General features: G+C 48.0%; 1 long non-coding RNA gene across 1 annotated transcript; it reads left to right on the forward strand.

The window, feature by feature from the left end:
* The first annotated feature begins 4588 nt into the window (after window positions 1–4588).
* Window positions 4589–9933, forward strand: LOC121642696. The gene is made up of 3 exons (XR_006010946.1): window positions 4589–4620; window positions 9688–9779; window positions 9852–9933. It is a non-coding gene; the product is annotated as an uncharacterized LOC121642696 (long non-coding RNA).
* The last annotated feature ends 235 nt before the right edge of the window (window positions 9934–10168 follow it).

The following is a 10168-nucleotide window of genomic DNA, read 5'->3' on the forward strand; positions in this document are numbered from 1 at the left end:
GAAACATCAACAGAAGGAAGGAGTGCTCTCCAACACCCCTTCTAAGGACTCCAAAAAAGGGTGGGTACTCTGAACTGCTATTTGGTGCATAAGCACAAACAACAGTCAGGACTCGTCCCCCCACCCGAAGGCAGAGGGAGGCTACCCTTTCATCCATCGGGGTAAACCCCAACGTACAGGCGCCAAGTCGGGGGGCAATGAGCACGCCCACACCTGCTCGGCATCTCTCACTGGGAACAACTCCAGAATGGAAGACGGTTCAGCCCCTCTCCAGGACTGTAGTTTCAGAGCCCAGGCCGTGCGTCGAGGTGAGTCCAACTATATCTAGCTGGAACCGTTAACCTTGCACACCAGCTCAGGCTCCTTCCCCGCCAGAGAGGTGACATTCTACGTCTCTAGAGCTAGCTTTTGCAGCCGAGGATCAGACCGCCAGGGTCCCCGCCTCTGGCAGCCGCCCAGCTCACACTGCAACCGACCCCTATGGCCCCTCCTGCAGGTGGTGAGCCCAGTGGAGGGGAGGCCCATGTCACCCTTTCAGGCTGAGCCCAACCGGGCCCCATGGGCAAAGGCCCTGCCACCAATCTGCTGGCCTGACTTAAATAAGTCAGGCCAGTAGATTATTTGAAAAAAAGAAATGAAAGTAATATAACAGCAGCTCAAAAACAAAGTCTATGCTGCATGTTGAGCCCTCTAATGCAATTTCTCCTACTCTTTATTATTTATATTTTAATTTACATATTTGCTTAGTTTTTCACAGGCATTGTCTCTGTCTCTCTGTCAAGTGAAGTTGTGTGTGTGTGTGTGTGTGTGTGTGTGTGTGTGTGTGTGTGTGTGGGTAGGGGTGACCCCCCACATGGAGAAGCACTGCTCTACACCCTTCTTCAGTGGATATACACCTCCCCTTCCAGCACTTCGACAGCCATTGACGAGCTGCTCATCTTTGGTCTTTTCCTCTCATGAGCCTCCGTCAAGCGTCCCCCCCACAGCACCGTTGGCTCCAAGAAGAATAATATTTAAGATTCAAGGGGAGCCGCATGTCAAACCAATTTGTTCAGCACAATACAGCAGCCAGACCATCATTCTGCTGTCATGATGTTGGACAGCACTCGTTAAAAAAAATAAATAAATTAAAAAAAAAGGAAAATTACGATAATGCCACCCTCACATCAATAAACAGTTTATCCAATCATTTAAAACAAGGAAGTAAGAAAGTAAAAGTAAGTAAATAAAGTGCTTATGATTGGTAACTCCAAACATAAGTGCAATCATAATAAAGCAAATTCTAGATTTATGACTACCTGACAAACATAGCACAGTTTGTAAACTAAAATGTTATGTATATAAAAAGATGGTCAGCAGAAGAGGAGCCTGCACTCTCACCATGTCTCTTAATGCTGTACACTAGATTTCTGGTCAATTAATTAATTTGTGACATAGTGTGCAAATAATCACTTCATCTTCAATATGAACAAAGACAAAACAAAGACTGTTGTTCTTAGAGGAGCAAATTGTCTGTAAAGTACTTTTTAGTAAATAAGTAAGTAAATGTTTATTTATATAGCACCTTTCAAGATAAAATCACAAAGTGCTTAACAAGAAGATAAAACACCGAATAACAGTAATACAGAGATAATAAAAACAAATAAAACTAATTAAAAGCAAGTTTAAATAGATGTGTTTTTAGCTGCTTTTTAAAAGAGGTCATGGAGTCCAAAGATCTCAGGCCTAGAGGAAGGGAGTTCCAGAGGACAGGGGCCACTGCTGCAAAGGCTCTGTCACCCTTAGGTCTCAGCCGTGTTGGTTTAACAACCAGCAGATCTAGATGACTCGATCTCAGGGACCTGCTGGGTACGTAGAGCTGTAGGAGATCCCTGATGTATTCAGGTGCCTGGTCATGTAGGGCTTGATAGGTAAACACCAGAATTTTAAAATGCACCCTGTAATAGATGGGCAGCCAGTGCAGCTGGATTAGTAGAGGAGTGACATGGGTGAATTTGGGGGATTTAGTTATCAGCCTTGCAGCAGCGTTCTGAACCAACTGGAGACGGTCAAGCGATTTTTTGTTTAAACATGTGAAGAGGGAATTACAGTAATCCAGTCTGGATGAGATGAAGGCATGTACGATCATCTCCATCTCAGATGAAGAAACAACTGGGCGCAGCTTAGCAATGTTTTTGAAGTGATAGAAACAAGTGCGAGCAAGTAATTTTACATGAGCATCTAAGGACATTGCAGGGTCAAGGGTTACCCCAAGGTTCCTGACCGAGGGCTTAATGCATGAGGCAAGTGGGCCAAGACTCTCAGCTATCTCAGGTAAAAATCTGTCAGGGGCACAAACAAGGACCTCGGTTTTTTCATCATTAAGTTGTAGAAAGTTATCATTCATCCAACTCCTGACAGCATCCAAACACCCAAGCAATGTCTGAATCTTAAAAACATCCTGAGGTTTAAAAGAAATAAAAAGCTGAATATCATCAGCATAACAATGATAAGAAATATCTTTAAAGGAGCCGATAATGTGCTGCAGTGGCAGCAAATATAAAATAAACAATAAAGGACCTAGAACAGACCCCTGTGGAACACCAAAATCAAGAGCTGAAGAAGAGGATTTAAACTTAACAGCAGCCACGGAGACTAATCTCCCAGAGAGATAAGAGGAGAACCATTTAAAAGCAGATCCTGAAACCCCCACCCAGTGTTTCAGCCTGTCCAGCAGGATGCGATGATCTACAGTGTCAAAAGCTGAGGTCAAGTCTAGTAAAAATAACACAGAGCAATGACCTGCATCACTCTGTATCAGGATGTCATTGGAGACTCTGAGCAGGGCTGTTTCAGTGGCGTGAGCCCTGCGAAAGCCAGACTGGAAATGATCCAGGATATGGTGTGTCTCTAGAGCAGCTGTAAGCTGCTTAGCAACAATTTTTTCTAAAATTTTAGAGATAAATGGCAAATGTGAAATAGGTCTATAGCTGCTAAAGAGGGAGGGATCAAGCTTGGGTTTTTTTAAGAGTGGATGAATGACAGCATTCTTGAAATAGTCAGGAACTTGACCAAGCAGCGGAGAGGAGTTACTTATTGCGAGGACACAGGGACCAATAGCCAGGAAGACATCTTTAAAAAGGGATGTAGGTAGAACAGCAAGAGAGCAGAAAGATGCCTTCATTGAGCCAACTAATGTCACCAGCTCGGATAAAGAAACAGGTGAAAATTTATCTATAATCACAGGCCGAGATGGACTGGGAACTGGCAGAATCACAGCTGATGGAGACAAAGAGCTTCTCACCGTTTTGACTTTATCAGAAAAAAAGGCTTTTACATCGTGGGACAAGAGATTAAAATATGTGCAGCACTGACATGAGACACACAAAGCACTAAGGACAAAAAAAAGAGTCATGACTTGGTCTATGAGGATTGCAATAACTCATTTAACTCATAATTTCTGTAGTTTGCAACCAGCTTCAACCTTTACTACCAACCCAGATATGGATACAATAATTTTTCAGTCAAATTCTTTTTATTCTCTGTTTTTCCCCTCATTCTGTCTTCCAAACATTCTGTGGTTTGACCTCTTTATGTAAGAAATTGATGATAGATTTGTTGATTTTTAACCACTTGTCTGAGATTAGGTCATAGAGACAACTGATCAGGAGGGAAACCATCACTTCATTTGCCCAGTGACACTTCCCGGTTCCTCGTTAGGTGTTCCAAGGCCAGACAGGATGTATGAGTCATCCAGTATGCTCTAAGTCTCTCCCAGGATTTTGTCCCAGTTGGGTATGCTTTAAAGATCCCCAAAGGAAAGCAACAATGCTCTCATTATTTAGATTACCACACAAACTTTACAACTTTCAGTAAGGTTTGGAACAAAGTTCCAAAGTAAATTGAAAACATTACCTTTTAACCACTCCTTTTTCACAACAACAAACTAACACAACACCGTCTCACTGCTAACAAAGCACCAGTCCTTCTGTCCATCTCTCACTCTAGTTTGACATCACTGGCAAACAGGACCCCAAGATACCCAATCTCCTCTAAATGAGGCAGGGACTCATCCCTGATCCAGAAAGAGCACTTTCCCCTCTTGCAGTTAAAAAGCATGCCTGCAGATTTAGAATAGAATAAAAATAGAATAAGCTGATTTGTTATTTTACAGTTGCTCCACTCAGCTATTGTGCCAAAAAATGTATAAATATAAAATGATTAAAGAAGGTAAAGACGCATAATAAGTAGAACAAAATTAGAGTTAAAAAAAAAAAAAAAAAACAAGAAAAGATGACCTCTGAGCTGATTGGCCTGAAATGGTGACCAGGTAGTGGGTGACCAAACAGGTGGTGGGTAGGATGTGAGGGGTCTCCTGTGATTTGGGATGGCCTTGATTGTTTGTGAGACAGGAGGATCTGTCTTTCCGGGCAGAAGGCAGCTGATGGTTTTCTTGTGGTGGTGTTAATAAGCCTCTGCTCAGTCTTCCTGTTCCCAGAAGCAGAGTCGGCACACAACACATCAGAACCACGTCATCAGCATAATGCAGATGTGGCAGTATGAGGTGAGTGGTTGCAGTATCAACCAATCAGCAGAGGGGGGGCGATATATTTAAGCAGGCGTAGAGCCAGCTTTGGGAAGGTTCATCTGGTCGTGTGGTGCTGGAGGATCTACAGCCATTCCCACACCATTCAGATTGGCGTCCTAATTGCTGCTGCTTTGCTTTATGTTGTTTTATTTGTTTTAATTGTTTTAATTGTTTTACTGATTCTTTTAAATTGTTTTGGGACGTTCTTATGCTCTGCCGCTCCACTAGAGGCCCGGGACGCGGCCTGTATTGAGGACTGGGCTGGATGGCTGGCCTCTAGTGTGGATGTTTTATGTTACGGCAGTTTAATTTACTTTGTTTGTTGCCCTTTTTTTTATTGTGTTTAATTTCACTGTTTTTAACAACTGTATTTCTTTTTATTTTAGTGGCCTGAGAGCTTGGAGTGGTGGTGCCTCTGCGGTGTGGGTTCCCTTCCTAGTCTGATCTTCCCCTCATCTGCATGCTGGTCACGTTTGTCTGTGCTGTGGGACTGAAGTGAGCGTGAAGTGTGTTTTGTTTTGCACGTGTGATTGGGGTGGCCTTCGCTTGGATCCCCTCACCTCCTCTAGCCCACCTATCTCCCGGTAAGCCTCAGCCATCTTTTTTTTTTTTTAACCGAGGGTTTTGTTTTATTTACTTTAAATAAAGAGTGTTTAATCGCAATCGCACGGTGATTTGTAGGCGTTGTGAGAAACCCGGTCATTTCGCAAGAGAATGTGAGGGGGTACGTGTCTCTCGTTCCCAGCCTTTACCCCACCCAATTAGTCAGTCGCATTCTGCAGCGGAAAACTAGTGCCCACCAAATTGCAGAGCCACAGTTTGGATGGGGCCCTTACAGGCTCACCAGAAGTTTTAGAGAGTTCCGATGCTGCTGACAGGCTGATTTCTTCATGTCCACACATGGAGGTGCACATGGGTGGAGTACCGGTACCGTGTTTGGTGGATACGGGTCCATAGTATCCACCATCACATAGAGCTTTTTCCAAAAGCATTGGAAACAGTGGGGTGCAGAGCGCCTCCGGGCATGTGATTGGTTGCAGCTTAAAGCAGCTAACGGGTTGTCCATTCCCTACATTGGATATCTAGAACTGACTATTCAGCTGTGTGGTAAGTCCATGCCTCGCTGTGGTGTACTGGTAGTGAGAGACCCTCCTGGTTCAACGCTGTCTCGGGTCCCTGGTGTTTTGGGGATGAATGTGATCCAGAGGTGCTACCAGGAACTTTTTGGGCAGCATGGGATGGATTTGTTTAAATCACATTCAGTGAGTGAGGCTCCCTCATTTGTGGTGCAGGCATTGCATGAGTATCATCAGGCTGCTGTGCAGCCTTACCGGAGGCTCCGGGGATGGTGAAGGTTCGGGGTAAGAAAGCCTGCCGCATCCCAGGGGGAACACTGAAGATAGTGATGGCCTTTCTTGTTCCGAGCGGTTTTCAAGGGGGACCGCACTTTTTGAACCCCTTCAATCTGGTTTACCGGCAGGGCTGCTTGCTTCCCCCTCTTTGGTTCAGGTCAGTAGGGGCACCGCCTATATTCCGGTGGTAAATGTTGGTGCCACTGACGTGCTGCTCTATCCTCGTACCCCTGTTGGCACCTTGGACCTGGTGCATGTTGTTAGTCTACCCGCAGGGGTCACTGAAGTACCAGCTGAGGTGGCTACGGTAGGTTCCCAAACTGCTGCTCCCCCGGTCCAAGATCACATTGAGGCTATGGTTTTGTCGCAGTTGCCTGTCGAGGAACAGGCACAGGCAACGTCTCTGTTAAGGAGCTACGCCTCTGTGTTTGCATCACATGATGGTGATTTGGGCTGTACCAACTTGATTAGCCATGATATCCCACTCACAGATGACATCCCAGTTAAGCAGCGTCATAGACGCATTCCACCCTCGGAGTACGAGGTGGTGAAAGATCACATCCATCAGCTGCTGCAGGCACAAGTAATTCGGGAGAGTAGCAGTCCCTATGCCTCACCCATTGTGCTGGTAAGGAAAAAGGATGGCGGCATGCAGATGTGTGTTGATTACCGCCCTCTCAATAGCAAAACCTGTAAAGACGCATTTCCTCTGCCACGTATCGAGGAATCCTTAGATGCTCTGACTGGTGCCCGTTGGTTTTCCACAATCGACCTGGCTAGCGGGTACAATCAGGTACCTGTCACTGAGGCAGATAAGCCCAAAACGGCCTTTTGTACTCCCTTTGGCCTGTTTGAGTGGAACCGGATGCCCATGGGGCTTTGCAATGCCCCCAGCACCTTTCAGCGGTTGATGCAACGCATCTTTGGAGATCAGCAGTGCCAGTCGCTGCTACTTTACCTCGATGACATTGTGGTGTTTTCCTCCACCATGCAGCAACATCTGGAGAGGCTGGATGTGGTGCCGGGGCGGCTTAAACAGGAGGGCCTGAAGGTGAAACTCAGCAAGTGTTCGTTCTTCCAGAAAGAGGTGCGGTACTTGGGCCATGTCATCTCAGACCATGGGGTGTCTACAGATCCCGGTAAGGTGGAAGCAGTAGTGGGTTGGAAGCCCCCGGGCACTGTTTCTGAGTTACGTTCCTTCCTGGGGTTTGTCAGTTATTATCGCCGTTTTGTGGTGGGGTTTGCTAAGTTAGCTGCCCCTTTGCATAGACTGGTGGCCGAGTGCAGAGGCACAAGGTCTAGAAAAAGGGGGGAGCAGGGGGCCCTAGAGGGTTGGACAGAGGAGTGTCACCAGTCCCTTGAGGAGTTGAAAACGAGGCAGGTCACTGCCCCTATTCTAGCATATGCTGACTTCTCCCTGCCCTTTATCTTGGAGGTGGACGCCAGCTACAGTGGCTTGGGAGCAGTCCTGTCCCAAGAACAGGAAGGTAAGGTTCGGCCGATAGCTTACGCTAGCCGAGGGCTGAGGCCCACTGAACGCAACATGTCCAATTACAGTTCTATTAAAACTGGAATTTTAAGCGCTCAAGTGGGCCATGACCGAAAAATTCCGGGAATATTTGTTGGGTCATAAATGTACGGTTTATACTGACAATAACCCCCTCAGTCATTTGTTCTCTGCTAAGTTGGGTGCTACTGAGCAGCGTTGGGCAGCCCAGCTCGCCTCCTTCGACTTCGATATTAAGTATCGGTCGGGGAGGAGTAATAAAAATGCTGATGCTCTTTCTCGCCAGCACTCGCCGTGTGTACAAGATGTCCAGGACGTGGTGCCCGGTATCCTGGTTCCAAAACATCTGGAGCGTGCCGTGTACCGCGAGCCCGGAGAAGCAGCCCAGAGCTCGGTCACCGCGTTGTCCCAACGTACGCCCGTTGACCTGCGTGCCCTCCAACAGGCGGATTTGGTCATAGGGGAGGTGCTGCCATTCTGGAAGCAGGGACGGTGTCCCAATTCTGAGCAACGCCGGACACTTTCCCCTCTGGCCTTGACCCTGCTGCAGCAATGGAGCCGCCTGATAGAGAAGGATGGCTTGTTACATCGTAGGGTGTACCGGCCGGAGGGTGCAGAGCCAGTCTTGCAGTTGCTGCTGCCCGACGTTGTGAAAGAAGAGGTACTGAATCAGGTGCATCAGGAACATGGGCATCAAGGGGTGGAGAGAACTCTGGCCCTGCTGAGAGCACGCTGTTATTGGCCAGGGATGTCTGCTGATGTGGCTCGCTGGTGTCAGGCCTGCGAAAGGTGCCAAATAGCCAAGGAGACGCGTCCAGCTGCACGAAGTCATATGGGACATTTGCTGGCTGCACGACCAAATGAAATCTTGGCTATTGATTTTACAGTACTTGAACCAGCTCATAATGGAGTGGAGAATGTTTTGGTGTTAACCGATGTTTTCAGTTAGTACACCCTAGCAGTTCCCACTCGGGATCAACGGGCCTCAACGGTGGCGCAGGTGTTGGTGCAGGAATGGTTTTATAAGTTTGGAGTTCCTGCCCGCATTCACTCTGATCAGTGATGCAGCTTCGATAGCTCCCTTAACCAGCAGCTCTGCGGTTTATATGGGGTTGAGAGGTCATGCACTACCCCATACCACCCAGCTGGCAATGGCCAAGCGGAGTGCTTTAACAGGACTTTGCACAACTTGCTACGCACTCTTCCGGGGTCACAAAAGAGGGACTGGAGCTCCTGCTTGCCGCAGGTGCTCTATTGTTATAACACCACTCAGCATCAGTCGACTGGTGAGTCCCCTTTCTTCCTAATGTTTGGCCAAGAGCCTAGACTGCCAATTGACTTCCTGTTAGGCAGGGTGCGGGACTCAGTTGCTGGAAGTGTTAGCGAATGGATCCTGGAGCATCAGGCCCGGTTGCAGCTGGCAGCTGAGGGAGCCAAAGATCGGCTGAGGGCTGCTGCAGACCGGAGGAAGCGCATTCATGACCAGCATGTCCAGGATTCCCCCCTTGGTGAAGGTCAGTTGGTGGTTGTACGGGACTTTGGAGTAAGAGGACGCCATAAGATTCAGGATCTGTGGAACCCAGTAGTGCAACGAGTTTTGAGAGCACCAAAAGAAGGTGGATCTGTCTACACTATTGCTCCTGTAGGTGACTTGACAAAAACTAGGAACGTTCATCGTTCCTCATTAAAGGCATGGGTGGCTGCATCCCCACCAATTGACACCTCTTTGGCTAACCCGTCACCCACTGAAGAGCAGACTACCGATGATGGCACCTCGGGTGACTATGATTTGGTTGTAAGGCAGGCCCCTCAGGGACCAATGGCGGCCCAGGGACGCCGGCTAGTCTTTTCGGCTGAGGACATATGAATGCCCTCAGGCTCGTATACGGGCCCTACAATGGCGCCTGCTTCGGTCCTCCTGCAGGACCCCAGGAGTGAACCGCCGATTCCTGCCGTTGCTGAACCAATTCAGCCTGCTAGCACGGGTGACGAGGTGGTTAGGAGGTCATCGAGGTCAACGGCGGGTCACCATTCGAACGTCCACCGCCTTCCCAGATCAACAACAACAACACGGGAGGCTGACCCCTGTAGTTCGGCTTCAGTCTGTGCTCTCTTCAGGCCCTGGAGATGAGAATTGGGGAGGTTACTTTATCGTCGGGGCGCCGAAAAAAAATAGGGGCAGATTGTGGCAGTATGAGGTGAATGGTTGCAGTATCAACCAATCAGCAGAGGGGGGGCGATATATTTAAGCAGGCGTAAAGGTTCGTCTGGTCAACAGGTCACCTGACTTCCGGCTGTCGCGGAGATTATCACCGCTGTGCGTGAAACTAGCTCTCACACCAAGACTGCTGTGGTATGTTAACTTTGCTTTCCCCTGTATCGGGTTCTCTGGTTAAATAGACGTTAACAGGCTGTGCTCCTGTAGGGAAACTCCCGTGTTGTGCTGCCTCTCGCGCCGAGCCGACTTCCGTGTGTGGCTTCCGTGTGTGGCAAACCCCCGTCATCCGGGGGGAATTATCGGACGGCCTTTTAACAACTTAGACGCCTTCCAGGCGGCTGATAGTGGCTGTGGTGGCGTGTGGTGCTGGAGGATCTACAGCCATTCCCACACCATTCAGATTGGCGTCCTAATTGCTGCTGCTTTGCTTTACGTTGTTTTATTTGTTTTAATTGTTTTAATTGTTTTACTGATTCTTTTAAATTGTTTTGGGACGTTCTTATGCTCTGCCGCTCCACTAGAGG

Source organism: Melanotaenia boesemani, chromosome 1, assembly GCF_017639745.1.
Source record: "Melanotaenia boesemani isolate fMelBoe1 chromosome 1, fMelBoe1.pri, whole genome shotgun sequence".
Taxonomy (NCBI): Eukaryota; Metazoa; Chordata; class Actinopteri; order Atheriniformes; family Melanotaeniidae; genus Melanotaenia; species Melanotaenia boesemani.